The sequence below is a fragment of the Crocodylus siamensis genome, chromosome 3 (assembly GCF_052110815.1).
Source record: "Crocodylus siamensis isolate JL-2025a chromosome 3, ASM5211081v1, whole genome shotgun sequence".
NCBI lineage: Eukaryota > Metazoa > Chordata > Crocodylia > Crocodylidae > Crocodylus > Crocodylus siamensis.
This window is the reverse complement of record NC_143397.1, coordinates 157,804,704-157,829,333: the sequence shown is the minus strand read 5'-3', so window position 1 is coordinate 157,829,333 and position 24,630 is coordinate 157,804,704. Positions and strand designations below refer to the sequence as shown.

Below are 24,630 nucleotides of genomic sequence, written 5' to 3'. Positions count from 1 at the left end.
TGAACTTCTGGTGGTATAATGCAGCTACTAACACTAAGCTGACATGAACTTTTGGTGCAGCTCTACTCAGAAGCTGTACCCTGAAAGCAGGGGTGGGCAAAATACAGCCTGTTGGCTGGATTTGGTATTCCAATGGATTCTATCCAGCCTGCTGGGAGTCCCTCGGCTCCGCCTAGCCCAGAAATGAAGAAAGCCTGCACTATGGACAGAGTCAGGGTTGGGATCATAGGGCAGTGACAGAGTGAGGCCAGGGCCAGGGCAGAGCTACAATTTGCTCCCCAATGTGGGTTGATGTGGGGCAGGCAGCCCGGGATGGATAGGATCAATTCCCTTCCCCACGGCCCCTCCCATGCTGGGCTGGGTCAGCACTCCACACCAGGTCAGGTCAGCACCCCACACTGCACCAAGCCAGGTCCCCACTTTTCTGCAACTTCACCAAGCTGGTCAGCATCCCTGCCAGGCCACAACAGCTCACCAAACTCCAGCCAAAATAATTGACAACCTGTTCCATAAAACTTAAAATGTCCTCTGGGAAGGCACAACCTACTGAATAAAATCAGCAGCTGGCTGAAGTTGCACATCTGGCTGTGTGCCTTCTGCTGACTTGCAGACAGCAGAAGAAGCCATATTCCACTTAGCAGAGATGGAGTAACCTTGAAGAATAGGAGGGTTCTGCCACTGCAGAAGGGCTCTAAGTGTGATCTGGAGTTATGACTGAAAAACTTTATAGCCTTAGGCCCCTCCCACACATTACATGTAACATGTGATTAACCAACTAATCATGTCTTAAATTGTAATCCAGCCACGTGTTCAATCAACGGCATGATAAAATGAGGAATGAGGCACAAAAAATGTGTCATAACCAGGGATCCTGGTTTTCCCTGATAAAAAAAAATCACAAATTCTCTGATTAAAAACTCAAAATCTGTAATTATAATGAAAGGTACATAGGTATCAGTTAAACACAATATCTTAAACACAATATCTTATTGATATATTTACAGTTTTAAAGCAATTTGAAAGCCTATTAGTGCCTCAATCACTATTCTAATATGATCAAAGCCTAAGTCTGTCTGCCTGCCTGTCTGTAATGCTTTATTCACACTCTGATTGGCTGACAGAAACAGCCAATCAGAGTGCTCCAAGCGTGGGGGACCACTGCCATGATTCCAAAGCTGCACTGAAGACCAGACAGAGGGTGGGGGAGCTGAGGCCAGTGGGTCCCTGATCCCAGTCTCTGCAAGAGGCAGAAGAGTGGCACCATGGGGCGTTAGGTGGCAACACTCTATTGCAGACCCCTCCCATCATTCTTGATGCACAATTGGCTAGTAATAAAATTAATTCTAAATACCTATACATTTTGGTTTTTCATCATAGAAAAATCTGAGCTCTCCCTGCCCCCTTAGCTCACCAGGCCCCTCATTCCCAAGCCACAGCCCCCTGGCCCTGCTGGTGCCCCTCTTGCCACCCCCCCCCCCCACAGTCCCTCCAGCCATGATGGTGTCCCTTGCCTTCCACCCACAGCCCCTTGCCCCGCAAACCTTGCCAGAGGGACCCCCAGCTGCCAGAGCTATAGGGCTACAGGTCAGGGATCCAAATCTGTAGCCCCCTACCCCCCACAGCAGCACCCAAGCCCTGACTGCTGTCCATAGGAGGTGGCTGCTGCAGTGGAGCAGAGCATGAAGCCCAGTTCCTCCTCCCCTATGGGCAGCATAACTGAAGCAGAGCCCATGGGGGTGGGGTACAGGCTGCCTGGTGTGGGCTTGGGCATGGCATGGGGCAGGCTCCCCCTCACTGTGTACATTCCCAGAGGATCAGGGGGGACCTGTGCCCCTCAGATCTGTGCAAGGGACAGGTGCAGGCTGCCTGCTGCAGGCTCAAGCTGACTGTCCTGCCCTCCCCCAGGGCTTCTGCAGCCCAGCAGGTGCGACCTAGTGCAGCAGGGCAGAGCGGGACCAGGTGGGGAAGCTCAGTGCCAACACTGTGAACTCTGCAGTGCCCCAGTGACTTGTCCCCTGCTTGCCCAGCAGCAGCAGCAGCAGCAGTGGCACAGGGCCGTGCCCCTCACTGCTCCAGGGTGTGCAGGGGATGCGTCGCCAGGGCAGTGTGGAGGGCACTGAGTTTCTCTGCCTGGCCCCACTCTTCTCTGCTGTGCTGTGTCTCACCCTCTGGGCCATGCAGGCCCTGGGGGAGGGCAGCAGGGTGGGAGCCTGAGCCCTTAGCAGGCAGCCTGCACCTGCTCCCGCCCCCACTCCAATCCCCTATGCACCCCCAGGCCATGTGTGCAGTGGTGGGGAGCAGGCCCCACCACTCACTCCCCTGCATGAACTGCCTGTGGCCCCATCCCACTCCCTCCCAGGGCCCAGCAGCCACATATTCAAGCCCTGGGCCTCAAGCCTCCTAACCCCAGCCCTGCCCAAATCCCTCCCTCCCTACAGGGGTCTCAATCCCCACTGCAACTTACCTGCGGAAGCTGCTCTCCAGGCTGCCTGGAGGCCATGTTCATGTACATACACAAGGCACCTCCTTCTGCTCTCCCCAACCCCCCACAGGCTGGAACTCTGCCAACCTGCAGAGAGCTCTTTGCAACATCTGCGTGTTTCTCTGTTAAAATGAGAAATCCACATTTTTCTCAGGTAAAGGGGGAAATCTGTGCTTTTCTCCATTTTCCCACTGGAGATGGAAAACCTGGATCCCCGATCATAATTTTGTGCTTGGTTCCTTTCATGCCATTAATTGAACATGTGGCTAGGTGTGCAGCTGTGACTGGGAGCCTGTCAGCTGATGGGAAGCACTGCGCACCCCCATGGCTAGGAACCTCATCAGCTTATCAACGCTTCCAGCTGTGGGGGTGCTTGGTGCATGGTGCCCCCCTGCAGCTGGGCTTCCAGCCACAGGAGTGCATAGTGTGCTCCCCCAGCCTGGTGTGCTGTCAGCTGATGGGGCTCTCAGCCATGGGAGCTTGCTACTTGTTGGTGCAGAGAAAGATTAGGATCACAATCCCAGTGCAACCCTGGGCTTTCCTCCACTGGCAGTAAAGTATGATGGGATCTGATGTGTTGTCTAACAAACACGCCACCTGCCAGCATGCGTAGTATGCTGGAAAGCATAACTGTGTGGATTGCACGTCAGATCCTATTGCACCTTTACCTGCACATCTGGTCTTAAACTGAAAAAAAATGGTCAGAGAATGTTTTAATAGGGAGCCTTAAAAAGTAGATCTCTATTTCACAGGGTTCACTACCTGATATACTACGTATATATAAATTAGGGGCTTGGAAGTAAAGTAGTTAAATCATTGATTCATACCTTTCATTAAAAATATTCGAGTGATAGCAACTTACGGTACTCAAACAAAAACAAGTGACTGTATCCATCTGTGTATCAAAATGACTAAACGTGCTTATGGTCCCCTGCTTCTAGGAATTAAATGATTATATTAGGGTATAGGCAGACCATTCTTTGGGTGAATCTGATATTTTTCATTAGACCAGCTTAAATAGTTGAAAAATAATTTTTAAGCAAGCTTTTGGGTTCAAAAACTCTTCGTCAGGCTAAGGAAGTTTCAGTAGCTGGTGTGTGCTCTTCCTGGATGGAAGAAAAGGGTATAAGCTTTTATTGCTGAAAGTAGTACGTTTCTAGCTCTCAAAGATATATGTATATAAAAAAAAAGGATTGGAAAGCTTGTTGGCCAAGTGTAAGTAATAGAGTTATGTCTGTCTGAGCCCGGTTCTTCTCAGTGCTTTTTTTTTTTAAACTGCAAAAACCAGTTTCTAAGGGCAGACCTGCCAATGTAACCATTTCAGTGGGCTCTATGAGTTCCCTTCTGGGAGAGCACGGCTCTATGCCATGAGGCCATATTTTTGACGAGAAGGGTGGCTCCCTGCTATTATTGCTCCAAGCAGAGAGAGAGGATCACAGTATGGGAACAGAACTCTGAGGAAAAAGCCATGGTGTGACTAGGACACTGAGTGACCTTCTTTCAAGGCCAGCATGATAAAGTCATTTTTTGTGAAAGCTGAGAGCCTCATCATTGTTAAATCACAAAAGAATCACATTGGAGTTTTGCTATGATATTTTAAGGTCTTGAGTTGGGACGCAGGCTCAAAAATGTAACAAGCTCCTTCCGTGTGCATGTTTATACCTGAATCAGCAAACATTTTAACAAAATTACTACAGCTGCACTTTTGAGTTCAGTGGGCAGGAATTTTATTCCAGGGAATTATAAGATCCAATTTAACTTGTCCTCCTGTGAGTGCCTCTACCTCAGTGATTTTCAAACAGGGTGCCACAGGGTTCAAATGCCTACCTACATGTGATACGCAAAATAAACCCAGAGATTTCAAACAGGAATCCATAGTATCAAAAACATTCAGACCTGATGTGGTATTTGGTCTTTCTGAGCTCTTTACAACAGGAGTACTGAACAGTTATTCTCTATAGTCAAAAAAAAAAAAAAAGAGAGAGAGCTAAGAGCTGGCATTTTCTGAGGGGTGTCTTGAGTCTAATGTGTGGTACCTTGAGTCTTAAAAAGTTGAAAACCACTGCTGTACTTTACTTGGATATTTTCAAAGAATTTGGCTCCTAAATTTATGACAGGTCTTACAAAATGTAATAGGAAAAGAAATGGTTTATTAAAGATTAAAATAGTTTAAATGTGAAAAATTTTTTTTTTCAATTTTTATAATTTCCAGTACTGTTGAATACACATTAATGCTATGGTGTTAGAACAGAAAGATTAAACTACCTAAAACAGAATTAAACCATTTAAACTTTAGAAGGCTGAAGAAACATAAAAAGGTGAAAAACAAATTCAGTGATGGTGGTAGAGAGCAGCTGCTTTGGGTAAAATTGTAAAAAAATAAAAATAAACAAGATATTTCAAAGCCTTTGAAATTTCCACCTGGCCACTTAAATACTCATGTATTCCTGATAATGGACCAGAATTTTAAAACATAACATCTATTCTGCACCTGCAATTATTTCTAAATAAAATAAAATCGCCTTGATTTCACCGACTGTTATTTTCTTACACAAAATTGGAAGGCAGAGAGACAAAACAAAACTTGGCAAAGGCTGAACTGAAAATCTTGCCCTATATCATGAATATTTAGAAGCATTCATTGTTTACTTTTGATTAAACTACTGGTACTTAGCACTTTAATAATGAGCCCAATCCTACTTCCATTAAATACAGCATCAAAATTTCTACTGATTTCAGTGGCATAAAGTCTAGTCCTAGCAGTAGATGTGACTGAGGGAAAAAAACTCTGCAAGGAATCAATATAGGTTTTAGTTGGTTGTGTTAAATGAACCATTTGGAAGGACTTTGCCCATCAAGTAGTGTAGAATACCGTTTTTTTTTTTAAGTAAGGTAAGAGTTAGGAAGCTTTTAACTGTATCTTTTGCTATTAGAAAATAAGAACCTAACCCTAAAAATCCTTATTCACTCTAACGTTGTTCCCTAAACAGAAAGAAGAAGTGGGGAGAATGTATATGCAGAAAAGTCTCAGCTGAAAAATTGAGCATAACTTTTTGCAATATGACTGAACTTGTAATTTACTGTAACTTCTAGAGCCCCCTGAGCTTCCCCTTCTTGTCTCCTTCCTGTTTACATTTCTTCAAAACCTTGCATTCTCCTTGGGCTAAGTTCCTTATTGCCTAGTAGTTCACTCAAAAGTGGAGGGAAAATGCCAGCTAATTGAAAGGATTCGGTCCCTTCTTCACAACCTCCATACTCTTTGCATCTCACTCCTTTCTTTTTACTGTCAACTTTCACATCCTTCCCCCCTTAAGGCACAATCATACTTCTCAAAGTGCTGCTGGTGTAGTGAACAGGAACCACACTGATGGCCCAGCTTGGAACTATTCTTCCCATTTAAATTTTCCTTTTGGACAAAATTCTAATTTTAATATTCTTTCAAAGTGCTTCTATAATTTAATCATCAACATATTCTACACAAGCAAAGAATGTAGCCCTAGACAAATATTCCTATTGTAAACAGTAGTATTGACTACAATGGGACCAGACACATCAATAAGGACTTTAAGTGAGAGTTCTATATCCCAATATTGTTGCAAACTGTAAATGTGGAAAGAAGTAGAAGCAAGTCAAAAGTCTGGACCAAGACAGTTTGTACTATTGCCAACAGGTTCTTTAAAAATGTAGAACCGACTTAGTAAACCACTTTTGTTAAGGTGGTATAATGCCACACCTATGTGTTATTTGCTATATTATTTGTATGCGTGTATAACTATTTCAAGTTTAAGTAGACAAATGCTTATTCTGATGGTAGTTGTAACAAGACTATCTTCATTTGATATTTTTAAAGTATTATCGCTTTCATAACCCTATCGAAGTCATGGCCTCCTGGGATGAACTTGGTCCTTTAGCTGTTGAAATTCACCAGCTACATCAACAAACAGAAGAAAAAGAAACTCAAGTGGGAAAACCCAAAAGAAAGATCAAATGTATATTGCCTGTACATTTAAGTAATTCTTGTGAGGTACTGAGAGCCCTAATTTCTCACTGGACCTCACATCACTGGCATACAAGTGGCATACAATATCATCATCTCAATGTTGTGCTTGCCTGACTGGGGCCCAAATGAATTTATGTAATTTAGGCGCTCATCCAGGGTCTAAATTCCCAATTTCATGAATTCCCCTGGAAGCAAACCCAACCTAGCTTATGGGACTTACAGTAGACTCTAAGTTATGAGCCCACAGTGTACTCTTGTTGCAAAGAAAGCCAAGAGCATATTAGGCTGTAAATCAAGGGAAGTGATTCTTCCCCTTTATTCAGCACCAGTAAAGCCTCAGCTGGAGTAGCGTGGCCAGTTTTTGGCCCCACACTTCAAGAAGGATGTAGATCACAGAATCATAGAAAGTTAGGTTTAGAAGGGACCTCTGGAGGTCATGTAGTCCACCCCCCTGCTCAAAGAAGGGCCATCCCTAACAATATCATCCCAGTCAAACCTTTGTCTAACTGGGTTTTGAAAACCTCCAAGGAAGGAGCTTCCATCACTCTCTGAGTAACCTGTTCCAATGTTTTACTACCTTCCTAGTGAGAAAATTCTTCCTAATATCTAACCTAAACTTTCTTTGCTACAATTTGAGATGGTTGCTCCTTGTTCTGTCATCTGCTATCACTGAGAATGGTTTAGCTCCATCCTTTTTCAAACCCTGCTTCAGGTAGTTGAAGGCTGCTATTAAGTCCCCTTTCAGTTTTCTCTTCTGCAGACTAAATAAGACCAGTTCCCTCAGTCTTTCCTCATAAGTCAGGATGGTTTGGATATTCAAGTGCAGAACGAAAAAAACAAAGAAGTGGAGAACAACAAAAATGATCAGGGGCTTGGGGGAGAACATTTCTGAGGAAAGACTGAAAGAACTAGTGCTAGTCCGGAGAAGTTAAGACTTGGCATGGGGGCAGATTTGATAACAGTCTTCAAATACAGATAGGTCAGTTACAGAGAGGATGGGGATAGGCTTTTCTCCCTGAGCACAAGGGACAGGACCAGAAGCAATGGCCTCAAGCTTCAGCAGGGGAAATTTAGATTAGAGATTAGGAGTAACTTTCCGACTCTGAGGTGGTCCAACAATGGAACAGACTACCTAGAGAAATTGTAGAAGCTCTATCATCCTTGTTTTCAAGAGTAGGTTAGACAGACACTTGACTAGGATGATTTAATCAGGGAAGTTCCTGCCTTGAGCAGGGGGCTGGATCTTGTGACGTCCATTCCAGCCTTACTTTTCTATGATCCTGCAAACGGTTAAGAAAATGCAGAACTTTTTGTGAATAATATCATTGACTCTTAAGAGACTACCCATGTGATTAATATTACTTAAGGCTTTGTAAAAGTGGGTAGTTGACTTGCATCAGTTATAAATTGTACATTTCATAGCTGGCAAGCGAAGAAACCTTGTATTGTGCCATACTCACATCATTCGCTGTAGTATTTTATGACATCACTCAAATGACTTTTGAAAAGTTTTAAACTAAGGAAAAACTTTTTTACCATCCGAGTCTCCAGAGTCTGGAATAGACTCCCCTTGGAAGTCGTGCAAGCACCTACTCTGGATTCCTTTAAGAAACACTTGGATGCTTATCTTGATGGGGTGATCTGACACCCGCTGACTTCCTGCCCCTTGAGCAGGGGATTGGACCTGATGATTTTGTGAGGTCCCTTCCAGCCTTAATGTCTATGAAATCTATCAAAATCAGTGGCTGGCTAAGAGTTTCATACTTTTCTTTCTTGTCACTTCCCACAACAGGCTGAAAAGCAGGAGCTAAATCAGGGATTGTTATGGCTTTTGATTTAGCATTTCCTTTATGTATTTTTTTTAAAAAAGCTTATAGCTGTTGCAGCCACTGGCCACATCTACATGTTCATTGATGTGCCTTAGATACTGTGCATTTAGTTAAGTAGTTCCTTAGTAAGGTACTAACTGAATGCGCAGTATCTAGAGATAATGTGCAGTAGCACCAGTGCACAGTTATTTAGTGATGCTTACTGTGCATTAGCCCACGGACACTGAGCAGTAGGCTATTAGCACGGTTTTTGCCATGATACATTACTGCACGGTGTTCTTAGGCTAATGCACAGCAAGAGTCTTGTGTAGATACATCCCCTATGTAGCAACATTCCAACAGGGACTCAAAAATTTAAAAAACAGTCACATCCAAGCCAGAGGAGTAGGAGTCAAGCTGCAAGCGCTGGGAGAAGATAGTATAAAAAGCTAAAAAAAATTGGCCAAAGTGATGCTGAGTTGTGTTGAATGCTCTCTTGCAGGTTGTCACAAGCAGAGGGACTGCTGTGGGGCCTGCAGCTTCAGTCCATTCCAGTGTGACCTGAGGACATCTTCCAAACAGGGGTTTTTTCCCAGTGACCAAAGACTTGTAAGAGAAACACTAAACTCTAGATTCAGAGGTGATACCTTTTATTAGAACTACTAACAAATAGCAAAACAAATTCTCTTTTCAAGCTTTCGGGCACCCCCCCCCCCTTTCCCAAGAGTTCTGTGTTTCTCTTTTTTCCCCAGACCAACACGGCTACAAAACAAATCCCCAAAAGTGTGCAAAGAACTTTTTCCCAACAATTTAGTCGGTCTGATAAAAAGTCTCATGTCTACCCAAAGATCCTTGCCTGCGAGGGAATTTTGAGGAATTCTCCTGAAAACCAACCTAACCAAGCAGCCCATGTATAGGGCACAGCGTTGCCAGCTCTCATGATTGCTGGCGTTGTTCTTAAAGTCTACGCTTCGGGAATGTGAAAAAGTTAGCTCTTTTCTTTTATATGTGCCCAAATAGTTGGAAAAGAAGTTCTTTGCAAGCTTCTGGGGATCTGTTTTGTAGTCGTGTTGGTCTGGGAAAACATACACACTCACACACATATACGTATATTTATACACACACGTGTATAGATATATACGTGTATCTATCTACACACACACACATATACATACACATGTATCTATATGTCCACAGATGCACGCACATATACACACACACATATACATCTATATACACACATTAATATAGATATTAAAAAGATCTAAGGTTTTCACATTCCCGAAGCAGAGACTTTAAGAACAACACCAAGAATCATGAGAGTCGGCAGTACTGAGGGCACTGGCAGTATCAGAAATGGGTCCTTTCCAGGGACAGAAACCTTACTGATTAAACCTGTTCAAGAAAGGAAAGGATTCAAAGGAAAAAATAAAAATAAAACAGTAGAACATTTGGGAAATCCCCAGGTTTGATTTTAACCCTTCAGTGGGCACTAGGCAAACAAACTCGTGGTCCCCTACTGAATACTGTATATTGATATTCCCTTTTTTGTCACTCAAAAATCATAGGGACCTATTTGTGCTCGGTTTACATATTTCCCTTCAGGCCCTAGGCATGTGCCTAGCTTGCCTCTGCGTTAGCCCAGCCCGGAGCATTTGGGGAGGCCGCGGGATGCAGCAGAGAGCAAGCCTTCTCCCCCGGAGACGCAAACACGGGACGTGGGGGAGGGGGCGGACAGTGTCGGGAGCGGGGGAGGCCTCAGCAGCGCTTGGGGCTGGGTCTCATCCCAGCCATGTGCACCCAGCGCGGCGCCGAGGGCCGGCTCCCCTCCCCGGGAGGACGGAGGAGGAGGAGGATGAAGAGAAGCAGAGGGCAGAGCAGCTGCGGAGGTGCCTGAAAGGAGGGGCCCTGCGCGGCGGCGGCGCGGGCACGGGCGCGGGCACGGAGCGAGCGGGCGGCGGATGAGGGGCCCGGGGCCGCGGGCGCGCAGGGGCGGGAGCCGTGCGGAGGCTGGGCCGGGCCGGGCCGCGGGTGCCTCCCCGAGCCGGGCCCAGTCGCGAGGCCAGGGAGGGGACGGGCGGGCGAGGAGGCAGCGGCGGCGCCAGAAGCAGGGAGGCGGCGGCGGCGGCGACCAGGGAGCCGGGCCGGCCCGGGCCGGGCCGGGCCCCGCAGCGGCGGCGCCTCCTCGGTGAGTCCCGCATGGGGCCCAGGCCTAGGCCTGGCCGTCGCGGCCTTTGTTGGCGCCGCGGCCTGCAGCGGACGGGCTCGGGCCGGGCCTGGGCAGAGCCGGGGGGCGCAGGGCTGGACGGGCCTGCAGAGGGTCGGGCCGCCCCCAGCCCCGCTCCGCGTGAGACTGCCCTGCAGGCGGGCACGGCGAGGGTGCCGGGGAGCCCTGTCCTGTCCCGTTCCGCCCCGGGGGCACCTCCCTGCCGTCCCAGGGACAGCACTGACGCTGGGGCAGCGGTGGCGGGCCGACGTGCAGGTGGAGGGAAACCTGCCAGAGCAAATGAGCACGAGGGTGGCCTCCCCTCCCCCCCACCCCCAGGGGCAGGGGGGCGCTGGACATGTATTGCCCCGCTCCCCACCCATAGACAAGGCAAGACCCCCAGCGTTTCTCAACCTGTGGGTCGCCACCCAGAAGTGGGTGGCAAGGGTATAGGAAAGGGGTGTGAACGAACTTTAAAAATGGATCAACAAACTTTAAATATGGGCTCTGCTTTAAAGTAGGGAAACTGTGCCTTTTCCCTTGCAGGCTGGCAGAGCTCCAGGCCCACATACATCCACCCGCTGTGGCATATACGTGGGAGCCCGGGTGAGGGGCACTGGGTTGGGACTGGCCATTGTTGTTTACAAATCGGTCCTGGTACAAAAAAGGTTGAGAACCACTGCTTTAAACCTTTTCTGGCAGTAGCAGGCCTTGACTCCTCTCTCTGCTCCAGCACTCAGATGCAGCCACACAAACTCCATCACTCCCTCCTTGGTTAAGAAAATCAAAATGGAAATACCCACTGCCAAGTCTACCTCCTCCTGGGAGAGTTATTTCCCACAGCAGGACTGATACAGGGTATCTTGCTGGAGGAGAGACTGGTAGTGCTACTCTTTAGTTCAGTGGGTGTCAACCTTTTTTGTACCAGGACCCATTTGTAAACATCAGTGGCTGCTGCCTCCTGACCTAGTGAATAGTGCAAGTAGGAAACAGCCCCCTGATCCTGCTGCTGCTGCCCCTCGCTCCCAACCTGTTTCCCCCTGCCCCCACCAATGGGGCAAGGGGTGGGTGTGTGGAGAACAGGGGCCCCAAGCAGCGCCTTGCAAGGGAAAAGTGTTTGACTTGGCTGGGAGCCTTTGGTTTTCTGAAATATGGTTGGCAGGTCTGTGAAAGGAGTAATTTTTGATAATCTTTTATCCTAGAGCAGTTGGTCTCAAGTTGGTCACAAGTTGCAGCAAGGGGAGTTGAGGTTAGATAGGAGGGTAGTATGGGAACAGGCTACCAAGAGAGGTGGTGGAATCTCCTTCCTTGGAGGTTTTTAGGACTGGGAGACAAAGCCTTGGCTGGGGTGATCTAGAAGAGGCTGGTCCTGCTTTGACCAGGGGATTGGACTAGATGACCTCTGAAGATCCCTGCCAACCCTAATTTTCTTTGATTCCATAATTGCTCTAAAAAAGGAAAGTTTTCATTTTTTGACACAACACACCAAAGACAGGTTGTGCATTAAACCCATTGCCTTTTGTTTTGTAAATCTTTCAACATATGTGCTTTTGTAAAGTGATTATACTTATTTTGCTTTCTTTTTTTTAACTCACTGATGGGGTTTTTCATGTCCTATTAAATCTATCATAAGCTAATTCTGAAAGGGAGGGTAGGTAGCTGAGTTGAAGTGAGCATTCACTTAAAACACAGTTCAACCTCAGTGATTTTCCTGAGGCTCAGACTAACAGATTGATAGGTAAAGCTAAATTTTAAATGATACACTGATACACTGATGCAACAGATACATTGATGCAACACAGTGCAGAACCATGTAGATATAGCTGAGCTAGCTTGTTTTCTGAAGAATTGGGATATATTAGCAGAGGTGAGGTGTTGCATGAATGTGGTCATAGACAGGTCAGGTATCTATAGAGCTCTGCATCTGCTGTGAAGAGATTCTTAAGTGCCTGCTTTTTATTTTTTATTTTAAATTATCTCAGTGGAATTATAGGGGAAATTTGAAGAGTCTATAACTCAGTGAAATCTTAAACACAGGCTATATATGAGGAAGTTAACTTGTAAGCAAAATTAGGCTTTTTCTAATCAGTAATAACAGATTACAGATGGATCAGTGGAATAGTTTGGGTCACTTAACCAGATGCCATGACTCAAAACTCCAAGCATTCACCTATTGTGTAATCTCTGTGCCACAATACTGCTTGCTGCCATAAGACAGTGGTATGAGAGACATGCATTAGGAAGAGTCCTCATTGCTAGATGATTTGGTTTTTGTTGTCACTGCTTCTTAATAGTTTGGTGGTCTCACTCTGGTGTACGACTTGAAAAAAGTCTCATAGCTGCCTTGACTGTATCACATATTTTGACAGCACCACTGGGGAAGGCATCCCTACGCATACCCTTCTGTCTCCTTGGCTCCCACAGTGTTGGGTTGCAGAAAGAGGTATGCTGAAGAGGAAGGTTAAGCCCTAATTCACTGTTATCTGTATCATTTCTGCCATTGATACTTTCTTGGTATGTAGTGGGCCTGAGGCAGTGCCCTAGGAATTAAAGCATGTGTAATGCCATAAGGAGGGAACATTTGTGGCAGAGGTAAACTAAAAATTAGTTAAATGGGATTTAGGGCTGTAAACACCATAGTGTATTGATCAGAATTGTACGGCAGTTGCAGGGCAGATTTCAAATTCTTTGGGTACTTTCCCTAGCATAATATGCCTGGGTTTCTTTTAGGTTTAATCTGAACTCTGAATATTCTGGATTTGCATTGCTTGGAGTAATTGCAGCATCCCTGTACTGTGTCTTTCCATTAAATTACTGACATTTAATCTCAGGCTTCACTCCATTTAATGTACCTGTATTTATGTCTGAGAATATATAACTTCAGAGGATGGCATATTTGTCTTACTCATCAAGGGCACTGTTTCTACTAAGAAAACTCAGTCAATTTACCGACAAATTTACCATAGCATCAAGTAACAAAGATTCCTAAAATGAAGTTTGGTTTGTCACGTAAGTAACTTCCAAGTGACAGGTTACATATGGTCACTTTTTAGAGAGCATCATAAAACTGCAAATGGGACAAGTCTGGTTTAGTGCTTATAATGGAATATTACATTTACCCATATTTAAATAAGGCAGTTCTAAGTCGCTCAAAAACATATGCCTCTGATCTATAGCAGATAAAGACTGATACAGAGCATGTTTTGCTTATCACTGGTTACATATTCTCTAGAAATACTTTAAATGTCTGAACCAAAGCACTTAACTAAGTAAACTGGAGAAGTTTAACTTTCCTCTTGTTTAAAATACCTTTAATAGGTTAATTTTGATAAACCCAAGAAACTCATAGTAACCTACAGCATTAAGAAAACTTAAAAGGATACTGATAAATGAATCCTCTACATTGAATATAAGTAGTACTGTATCACCCACTTCAGAGTCTTTTGAAATTCTGTGATTTTTTTTTTTTTTTTTTTTGTAGATTATTAATGAAAAAACTTAGTAGTAGCAGTAGTCTATCTTTTTGTTGTGGTTGAAGATCCAGGTGGAAAACTGACTACAATCAAAACTTTGCCTAATTTATGAAACGGGGAAGAAAGGTGGGAGGGGAGTGCTAAGTCTGGCTTGTAAGATAATAGACAAAAATATTCAAACAGATGATTTTTACTTAAATTAGTACCTATAAGTTTTAAATAACTTAAGTATTTGGATCTATGAAAATCTGTACCTTTTTAGAGAATTTGCCTAGAGTTGGTAAGTGCCCAGTGGCTGCAAGGATACACCCTTGCAAACTCTGGTGTGAGGCAGTACTCTTGAAACAACAGGTTGGATACTACATGCATAGTGTTTTTAAGATTTAAGTTTCTGCATAAATGACAGGTGAGCAAGAGCAAACTCATGGTTTGCAGCTGTGCTTCATAGAACTCTTGGTGATTGTTAATGAAATGAACCATATTGAGAATGAAGCATTGGAATATTAGAAAGGTCATTGATTTGATTTTGCCTTTCTGAAGTGTTTTACAAAATGAACAAGTTAAGATATAATTTTGATGTTGAAATAACTATAGAGCTGAAGTTAAAGAAATGCAGTCCTAGTATATCTTCTTAATATCCTGGAACTTTTTTTCTTCCTATGTGTTCTCTAGCACTTTGGTCACTTTTAAGTTATTGGAATAATTTCATTATTTTCTTGGATCAGTTGTTTCAAATGTATAATGGACTTTATTGCTAAGAGCTTTTTCCTGATATTCAGACTAAATTCTACTTTGCCTCATTTTAGTGCATTACTCCCTAGTTTTCTTTCTTGCAGAAGACAAGCATTTCCTAAGAAATTATTTCCATCTACTTAGAATTTGTGTTAGCTATCTGCTCCTGTGCTTGTAATCTTTACTCAAATATCAGGCCTGCATTTGACCTCTCTTTCAGTTGCTTGTCTTGGTACATCCTCCCATTATTCAGCATTTTTCTGATTTTGAGGTGGCTAGAGATGGTGTCTCAAAAGTGCAGTCTCACCAAAGGTGTGTAAAAAGGGCCATCATTCCTCTGGAATAGAAGATGTCCCTCAACCTGGTGCCAGGTGCCCTTGAGAAATTCTTTCAGTAAAGGCACACAGTATGTGTTAACACTTTGGCAAGGCCTTTGTTGGAGAGCTCACTGAATAAGAATAACTATTCTTTTTTTCCTCCCCCTCTGCCCTTCCCTCCCACTAATTTGGATTAGAGGTTGCCTCATCCTGTTCCTAGGGCTGGACCTACTGTGCTCTATCTCTAGGAGGTATAAAGTCAACAAAAACACTGATTTAATTTTAGTCATGGAATCCTGTCTTTTCTATGGCAGACATACTGAAGATATTTGACAGAACTTCTGCTTACATTTCCATATACCCCAAATTCACTGATTGCTGCAGAATTCTAGGTGCTCTTTAGCAGGTGAAAGAGAATTGAACTCTGCAACATTCAGAAAAATTACAACCGTATACAATTTAGACTCAGGATTTTGGCTTTTCTGTGTACCAGTTTAGAAATCTGTCCTGGCTACTGCTGTTTTTATCTGACTGTATCACATTTATTTATTAGACGTATTGTCATTCATACTGCAATTAAAACAAAAGGAATATTATAGCAGAACAAAGGGCTGGAAGGTTTGTTTTGCATTACTCTGAGCTAGTCAACATGATTTAGAACAGCTATGCACAGGTATTTGCAGCTGATCTACTTTGTCATAGGTACTGAAGTGGATGTTATACAGTAATGTTCAGGAAGGAAAATGGCCAACAGATCTGGTTACTCCAGTCACTCATTTCTTTACGAACAATGTCCTACATTTTTGCCCTTATTTTTAATACTTTTTGCTAATTTAGTCTAGCTATATAAGTGCATACATGTTGTATGGGGGTATAGGTTGTAGCCATGTTGGTCTGAGGGCACTGGCAGACAAGGTTGTTTTGGGAAATCTGATAACTTATTAGATCAGCTCAAATAGTTGGAAAAAATAATTTAATGTAATATAATAATAATAAGTATAATGTCCAGCTGTTAGAGTTGGTCTAATAAAATTTATCAGATTTACCAAAAGAACTTCGTCTGCCTATATGATGCATTGCCTTCCTGATTTTTGGCTCATCTCTTCTTTCAACCTTTTACTGTCATAGTTGTGATGACCGCTTTTTCTATAACTGACATATTAAAGTAGCAAGTGCAAAAAAATCCACAACCATAATATGGTATTTATAATATAGTATTCGTATAAAATTAACTTCATGTATTTTTTGATGTTTTGTGATCTTTGTAAAGGCTAAAGCAGCAGCGTTAACTCAACTATGCTGTATATAGAGTACAACTGTTGTATTTTCATGTTTTATACCTTGGTTTGCTAAAAAGGGGGAATAAATGATTCTTCAAGGCTGATGCTGAGCAGTCCACTTGCTGGCTTCTGTCTTTGAGAAGAAGGGAAATCCTCTAGTACCTCTGGGTGAAGGCAACACATGTCTAGTTAGACTGCTTGACTGCTCATTTTGCCGATCACACTGGCTGCTTGCATACATTTAAAAAAACCCCACAAACAAAAAAACATGCTTTACCAGAAGCAGCAGTGTGTTACTTCAGCACAGCTCTGTAGCATCTGTAAAGATCAGGAGCTTCAGCAGGGCTTTGGTACTTTTAGCTCAAGCTGATTCAATCAGATATTAGATCAAAGCACCACTAAAGTGCCCAATCTTTACAGATGTTGGGCAAGCCAGCTTGAAGTAATGTGCTACTGCTTCTGGTCTTGCGCAGGGCTTAGTGTGGGAACATGCCAAGTTTAAAGTGCTGTTCTTTGAGGGGAGGGGGAAGGAGGGGTTGCGTTTGCAAGCACCCAGTGTCTTTAGTTATTAGTCAATAGAGTTACATTAGTATGGAACAGACTGTCAGCTAAATTTTGCCAGTGTCTTCAAACCTAGGTTAGGCTCTGAAACTTGTTCTTAGACACTTAGGATAAAAGAATATACCACTTCTATTTCTCAGTTGCCTTCTTTCTCTCTTCCTTCCCATATCAGGTGCTGAGCACTTGCAGCTCCTGAGAAGGTTAATAAAAATTATGAGTGCTTAGTACCTGTCTAGATCTGGCCTTATTTATTCAGGAGTCAAAGTAAGGCTTTAGGAGTCTCTCTTTGGGTATATGCATTTGAAACATGTTTGCCTCATTTATCTTTAGTGTAAGCTTAGGCTGAAAAATATTAATATATAATATTGTAGCACTTATGGTTTTCGTCCCATCTGTTCTTAACCCTTCACCAGCATGTTTTAGACTAGGGGCGTTAGACTCACCTGAGTGTATGGCCCCTGGGCCAGATCCAGACATCCAGGAGCTTCTGGACCCAGCCTGGGATGTGAAGGCTGCTGATGTGGCCACAGCAGTGAGGGGAGGGGTTTAGCATTGGGAAGGGGTCTGGTAGCGGCAGTAGGAAGGGGAGCGAGTCTGGGGGAGCATCAGCGAGTGAAACTTGACACTGATATCCATAGCTAGTGGGTTCAAATGGCCACAAATTCTGCAGCAAGCCATACCGCCCAATTTATGATGCCTGCCAGTAGCCCAGCAAGCCAGATGGAGTGCTTTGGCTGGATCTGGTTCCTGTTTGATACTCCTGCTCTAGATGCTTGATTAAAGCTAAATGATTTGTTGAGGCAAGGTGGCAAGTCACAGCTTACCTTAGAAATTTCCCTTAGTAGTGTTTCACTTTGCTTTAAAACAAAGTCAGTCAGGCAGGTAACATCATGTTCTTAATTATTTGTTTTATGAAGGTTCTGAGCTATTTTAATAGAATGATATGGTACCTACTTCAGTCTGAAGCAATATAAAGCAGTCTTAAAATGTTCAAGTAACATCCACTTTGGAATACACAGGGAAGTAATTTAGTGGCTGCAACATTCCCTTTTTAAATATTGCTTATCTAATAACATAAACACAATAGATAAGGTCTCCCATCTTTGCTTTAACTTCTTTTGTTTCTGTAACATGTCAAATGTAATAATTGTGCAGTTTTAGAAAATTTCAGGTTAAAAAAACTGTTTATGTTCTTATATTTAGGTTACTTACTCTTACTTGCAGTAAAACAGTTTAGGAAGAAATCCATTTTGCCTATGACAATGAATATGTGAATAATAGATGTTGCAGTACGTTTTCTTAGAGAACCGTAAGTGTTCTCCAGTTCCAAAATAAAAACTTTGGAAAACGACAGTACTAAAACTGCAATGTAAGCCATAAAGGTACATAATACATTTCTCTGCCCCTGAAAATGAAACACAATAAAGAGCTTTCCCTTCCCCCCCGCATAATCATAACCCACATGCTTTAAGACAGTAATCAATAAGAGAACCTGTGTAGGGTTAGATCCCCTCACACTGGTAGCTAGATAAACTGACTGATTTATAGTTTAGATGCCACCAAAAGTATAATATGACTATACAATTCACTGTATCGAGATAATATAAAACATATATTGCTGCCCACGGAACCAGAGTAATAGACGATCCAAACAAACTTTTTACAATTTGTGCTTTGCATTTTTTTCTTTACTGATTTTAGTCTTAATCCCTTCTAACTATGTACTGTTCTTGTTAATAATGACAATCTGTAGGAGTCTTGGGATAAGCAACTTTCTTTCCTGTTCGAAATGTAAAGCACAGTCTACTCATTCCTTGAAAGCACCTGTGCCCTAAATAGGATCAGAACCCATCATCTTTCTGGGATTTAGCAAACAAGTAGATAAGCCACTGTAAGCCTTCACCTTAGCATGGTTGTTTGGAATTTAGATCCAAGATCCCTCAGGCAGGGCAGTCCTGCTTGCTTTCTTTTCTTTTCCTTCTATCAGGGCTTTGCTCCAGGCAGGTGCTCCAGGGCAGGGTTCAGTATAGGTTAGATCTCCAAGCCCTCATGTATGCTACACAGTTTTGCCATCAGAATTTTAGTTCTGACAGCAAAATTGTACACGCATCCACACAGCTCAGCACTCTTGTGGTGGGAGACCCCCTTCTCTGTGCCAACCGAGCAACACTATCTCCGACTGAAGGAAACCTGTTGCTCCTTCACACAACTGCTGGCACGAGTGATGAAGTGGAGTCATACAGAGCTGCCTGAAACTTTGTAGGTGTGCACATACTCTGCAAAACGGCCTAGTATAGGCAGAGGCTAAGACAGACATTTACCTTATTTTTCCTTAGCCTGGGATGTTTTTTTCATCATCTTAGAACTTCTTACATGCTTTTCCAATATTACAAATCCACTTATATGGTTTAAAGTAGAGGAAAAAAAAGAAAACCTGTCAAAGCAAGACTTAACTATAAGTCAAGGAAAAGACAGCAATATGGAAAATATGACATTGGGTCAAGTGCATTTGCGATACAGAAGTGGAACATTGACAAACAGCATATTGGGGAACGAGAAGATTTTGTTTAAATTGTACTCCAAAAATGGAACAGAGTTTGCCTATATGAGAATATCTCCCTCCCCAGTATTGCTGATTGGAATTTGGTTCCCTTGGAAAAAGCAGCTTGATTGAAACCAAAGCTTTTTGTACAATTGTACTGCTTTGGTGAAATACCTGTTAGGGAACCTTGGTTCATGGTGGAATACTGGATAAAGCAAGTGAGGCAGAGTAGGTAGTAGCCTAGGAGCTAAGGCCTTTGCCTGTGGTATGTGATAACCAGGTTGAAGCCCTAGTTCTGCGTGATGAAGAAGAAGAACTTAATTTTGGAGCTGGAGGGTGAGGTAGAAGTCTTTTATAGATGTGCGTTTTGTATTGGTACGTAAGTATCTGATGAAGGTTGTAAATTGCTTGTCCCCCCTTTTGTCTGGAATTGTCTTAATTTTAAATAGTGTATTTCAGAAATTAGCAGGGCTGTTTAGAGGTTTTTAAAAAATGTTTATACATAAACCAGAAATGTAATTAATTGGGTAAAGCTGTAACTTCATTTTCAGGTTCTGTTTAGGATAAAGCACTTGAAATGTGTCTCAGAGTTAATGTAGAACTCTTCAGCTGTTTTCCAACTAAAGGCCTTCATTTTGCTAAGAATTATGCAGATACATACTTCTAAGTTTGCTTAAAATTAAGCAAATAAAAGCTTTGAGTGCTAGGACTTTTATGCAAAATAGAATAGTTATTTTTAACTATGTCATTTTGATACTGCAGTAAGTCCTTAGTCCTGAAACCCACTTCCGTGTGTTTTCAACATATAGGTAAGGGTTGGGGTTGAAATAGAGGAGCAAAAAGTCCTGATAGTTTTAGTTTGATCATTTGAACAGATGCCTTGCTGGGTAGCAGGATTCACTTCTATAGAGTCCCATTGTGCCAAAAGGATTCTTTGGAGGATTATGTAGCAACACAGTTGTTCTTCTATATGGATGAAATGGAAAGGTTGGTGGCAAAAGTTCCGGTTCCCATAGCAAAACAATAATGAAGCTGGGTAGCACAACGGCATGTTTTTATGATATACATTTTATGAGACGGTAGTATTGCATTTGATGTTAACAAGAAAAACAGGAATAGAAATGATGTGTATGGACTCTGGAACATTTTCTTAGCATTTCCTTATTGCTTTGTGATTTTTAATGGTACAATGTTAAACAGTTTTCTCATTTTATTTTGTATGATGGTGCATATTATTCTTTTTCAGATAGAGAAGGAAAAAGCAGAACATATTGTCAAGTTGTGTAACTTCAAGTTTTCAAGCTCTGTTGGCTTGTGCAGAGTTTGTTGACTATATAAAATCCCTTTCAGAAATTCATTGAGTTTCCTCTTAAAATCAAGCTTTTTACACTCCTCCCCTGATTGGAAGACTGTCCCGGAACCTGATTATCAGGGATCCTGGTTTTCTCTGATAAATAATCTAAAATTCTTTGATTAAAACCCCCAAAATCCACATTTTTCCATGATTAAAATGAAACGCCACTATATGTATATGTATCAGTTGAACACACAGTTTTATTGATATATTTACAAATTTAAAGCCATTTGGAAGTTTACCGGTGCCTCAATTGTTATAATAAAATAAATTATAAATACCTATATATTTTGGCGTTTGATTTTGGGTATTTTTATAATGGAAAATCAGAGCTCCCCGTTTGCTTTACTAGCTGCAGGTAGACCTGCATTCTGTCTCCCCAACAGATTTGTGGTGCTGAGCAGCCCTGACATGCCAGTGCCCTGCTCCTGCCGTTTCCCCTTACTCCCAAGTCAAGACCCTCCAGCCCTGGCAGCGTCACCTGTATCCCTCTGCCCTCCCTCTGCCTGCCCTGCCAGCTCTCCCTGTAGGTAGGGATGTAAATATCCATTTAACCTCTTCCAGTTACAGGTCTCCCTCACTTTATGTGGTACATGCGTTCCTGGAAAATGGTGCATAACTCAAATTCACATAAAGGGAACCCACTTTACAATGCAACAAATAGGGATATGATCCAAGACCTCAGCTGTACTGACCCCCAGACCCATTTCTAGCACTTCTACAAGACAATTTTCATACTCACCAACAACAGGCAGTACATACAAGCAGACAGCAGTGGTGAATGTGGGGATAGCATCTATAGAAACACGTGTTGCAGACAACAAGCAAGGAGCACAGATCCACACAGGAGACTATATTTTGGCGCGTGTCACTCCCACAATCCATCACACAAAGCAGCTGACTGTGGGCTTCCACCACACCAATTGCATAAGAGTGAATTTACCTTGTATATAATGAATTTTTGGTATTAAGAGGGTCATTGCACAAGAGTAAATTTACACATACAGAACCTGCATAAAGCAAGTGAAACCATTTAACTGATATACAGGTTAACTGATAGGCCATGTGTAGTTCAGTGACCTCTGGCAGGAACAGCGCAGCCCTTTACCTCTTCATTGTGCTCCTGGTGCTGTGTGGGTCCCAAGCTGCTGGTGAGGAGTGAGCCTTGGGCAGGGGGCAACAGGTGCAGCTGAATCATTAGGTGACACTGCCCAGCTGTTGAGCCATGGCTTCCTCTCACCCCCACAGGCAGGGGCAGAAGCTGGGGTGGTGGACCTCTCCTGTGCCCAGATCCCAAACCCACTGCCATAGGGAGGTGCCAGGCCCCCAGAGGGGTCAGGCTGGACTTCCCACCACAGCACAAATACTCCTAGCTGTGCAGTAGATCTGCTCAGTTCCCCTGTGGCAGTGGGCAGGGTGACAGGCTCCATTCACATCCTGCTGTGCTTGTGCTGCTTTAGCCTAAACCTGGCAGGCACCTCTGTGATGCTGGGCTAGGCCCTGTCTAGCTCACCCTGGGGAGCTCACAGGCTGGATCTAGACCCATATCCAGTGGTCCAGGTGGGGTGAGTGGCATCAGGGAACAGCAGAGGTTAATTCAGCCATCACTTGTCCCTGTGCTGCTCACGTGCATTTCCAGTGGTGCTACGTAGGCTGGAATTTCGCAGTGTCCTGACCCAGAATTTTCAGACCTTTCAGGAGTCCTGCAGGCTGGATGAGACAGCTCTGCAGAACAGCTCTGTCACACAAGCTGTATCTTTGATACCCCTGTTCTGATAGGAACCTGCTTCTGATTTCTATTCTGAATTTATTTATGGTCAGTTCATACCTTTGCTCATGTGCTAGGATTGTTTTTTAGTTTAAATAGTTTTCCCCTTTCTGCACCTAATGTGTTTACATATATCAGCCATATTTATATTTGGACCAGTTGTTTACATTAGGCCTTGTGAGCATTCCCATTGCCTTTAATAGAACAACATGGAGCAGGGAAAATTAAACACTTGTAGAAGTCTTTGGAGGATTGAGGACTAAGGGCATTTATAGATGCACTCCAGGGGTGTGAGGTGGGGTGCTTTAATTAGCGCTGCTCTAATTAAAAGCAGCTAGTGTCACACGTATCAGCATCCCCCACCACACTGAAAAATGGTGGCAGGGTGCTTTAAACTAAAACTCAGTGTACGAGCTTTAGTTGAAAAAACGCCCCGCCACCATTTGTCAATGCAGGGATGCTGATACACATGACTTTGGAGTCTGCTGGACCGTGGTAATTGCCATGCTCCAGCAGACTTAATTAATTCAGTCTGCTCTGACACACTGTAATTATAGCAAGTCAGAGCAGCCCCACTAAATGTGTATAGGAGCCCTGTGTGTTAGTAGAACTAGAACCCTGGTTAGAGCTAATTGGAAAATAGTTTTTTCCTCGCATGGTATTTTAAGATTTAAAATTTTTTGGTATTCTCAGTCAAGAAGAAACCAAGATGTTTAGCGGCTTTTCATAGGGAAAATGTATGCAAGAGAGACCCATGCATCCTAAACTACTTGTGAGACCAAAAATCCAGTCCTCCTTAGTTCAAAAGAGATAGGATTAAAGGGCCCTTAACTAGCTCTTTATGTAGAACATCTCTCTTTTAAGTGTACATTCAAGACTTAAAAGGGTAGGGGACTTAGCAAAACTTGCCTAGAATTTCACCAAGTATTACATATAACGTGGAAAATTAGGATCATTTAAAGAGATCAAAGGAGGTGAATATTATTTCTTCAGATTTGCTTTTTCTATTTTGCAATATTTTTTCTGTAGTTATTTTCATTGTTTCGTAGTGTAGGCAAGCTCAGATACAACTCTCAAACTCATTAGTTAGTTTCCTCTTTTGTTTGTGGGTTTTTCACAAAGCTACATGGGAGAGTAAGGTGTTGGATGATAAGGGAAAATGAATGTAAAACTAGAAAAACTTAGCAGGGAAGCTTGTCTGATAGGACTCACTCCTTTAGCTTTCTAGCTTACATTGTTCCTTTAACCTAATACTTTGTTGTGTGTTCTAAGTAAAGACTCTGGTGCATAGTATGTAAATAATCAACATTTTCAAATTTCATACTTCAAACCCTTTCAGTACTGTCTTGGTTTAAGTATAGTTTTTTCCACCCCAGTTCTTTGGTGCAAGGGGGGAATTACAAAGTTGAAAGAATTTTGTCCAGACTTTGTCTAGGTTTCCCTCAGGCAGAAGCTCACATGGAAAACGTAAGTGTTGGAAATGTTCTTTAGAAAGTTATAAATGTGTTGAAATGGTGTTAGGATAAAAAAATTGGTTTTCTAGCTTTAACCTTACTGGTAGGTAGAAGCATATAAAATTTATTTCCCTTGTGCTGTATGTAGTGCTGCATAAGGGCCTGATCTGACCACAAAATGGTCTTCCTACATTAAAATATATTTCTGTTTTATGAACTGAGATATACTGGTATCCTTTTACTTATTTCTCAGTGCAGCAAGGTACTTTAGCAGATTCCCAACTCTAAGGATGTAGATAAATTAACTTGTACAAGAATTATTTTTCAGTTCTTTGAATTTTGGAAGAGTGAAAGAATGAACATTGTAACTTCATTTATTAAAAAAAATGTTAAAGAGTAAAATTTTAGACTTTGGGACTATTTAAAGTTAGGCATATGCTTACATACCTTGTTGAATTGGGATTTTTGAGCTTGGGTTCTTTTTAGTGTTTATGGTGTTGGTAAGCTGACAGTTCGGAAAGAAAGACCGACAGAAAAACTAACAGACATTTGAGTTCTGCAAACATGTACTTGGAAGAAAAAAATTCTACCTAATGAAAAACCACCATTTGGTTTGCTTTCAGATAAACTTTCTGAAGGAAATTTTGCCAAGT

General features: G+C 42.8%; 1 protein-coding gene across 5 annotated transcripts in view; it reads left to right on the top strand.

Annotated features, from left to right (window-relative positions):
- The first annotated feature begins 9,758 nt into the window (after nt 1-9,758).
- The window catches only part of SOCS6 (suppressor of cytokine signaling 6), a 44,797-nt gene continuing 29,925 nt past the window's right edge, over nt 9,759-24,630 (top strand). For 2 of the 5 annotated variants that reach the window (XM_090039587.1, XM_090039585.1), the window contains exon 1: nt 9,924-10,179. The gene's annotated coding sequence lies outside the window, so the exon portion shown is untranslated. Of the gene's footprint in view, nt 10,180-10,326; nt 10,479-24,630 lie in introns of those variants that run through there. The other 3 variants (XR_016441378.1, XM_090039588.1, XM_090039586.1) reach the window with 3 other exon arrangements.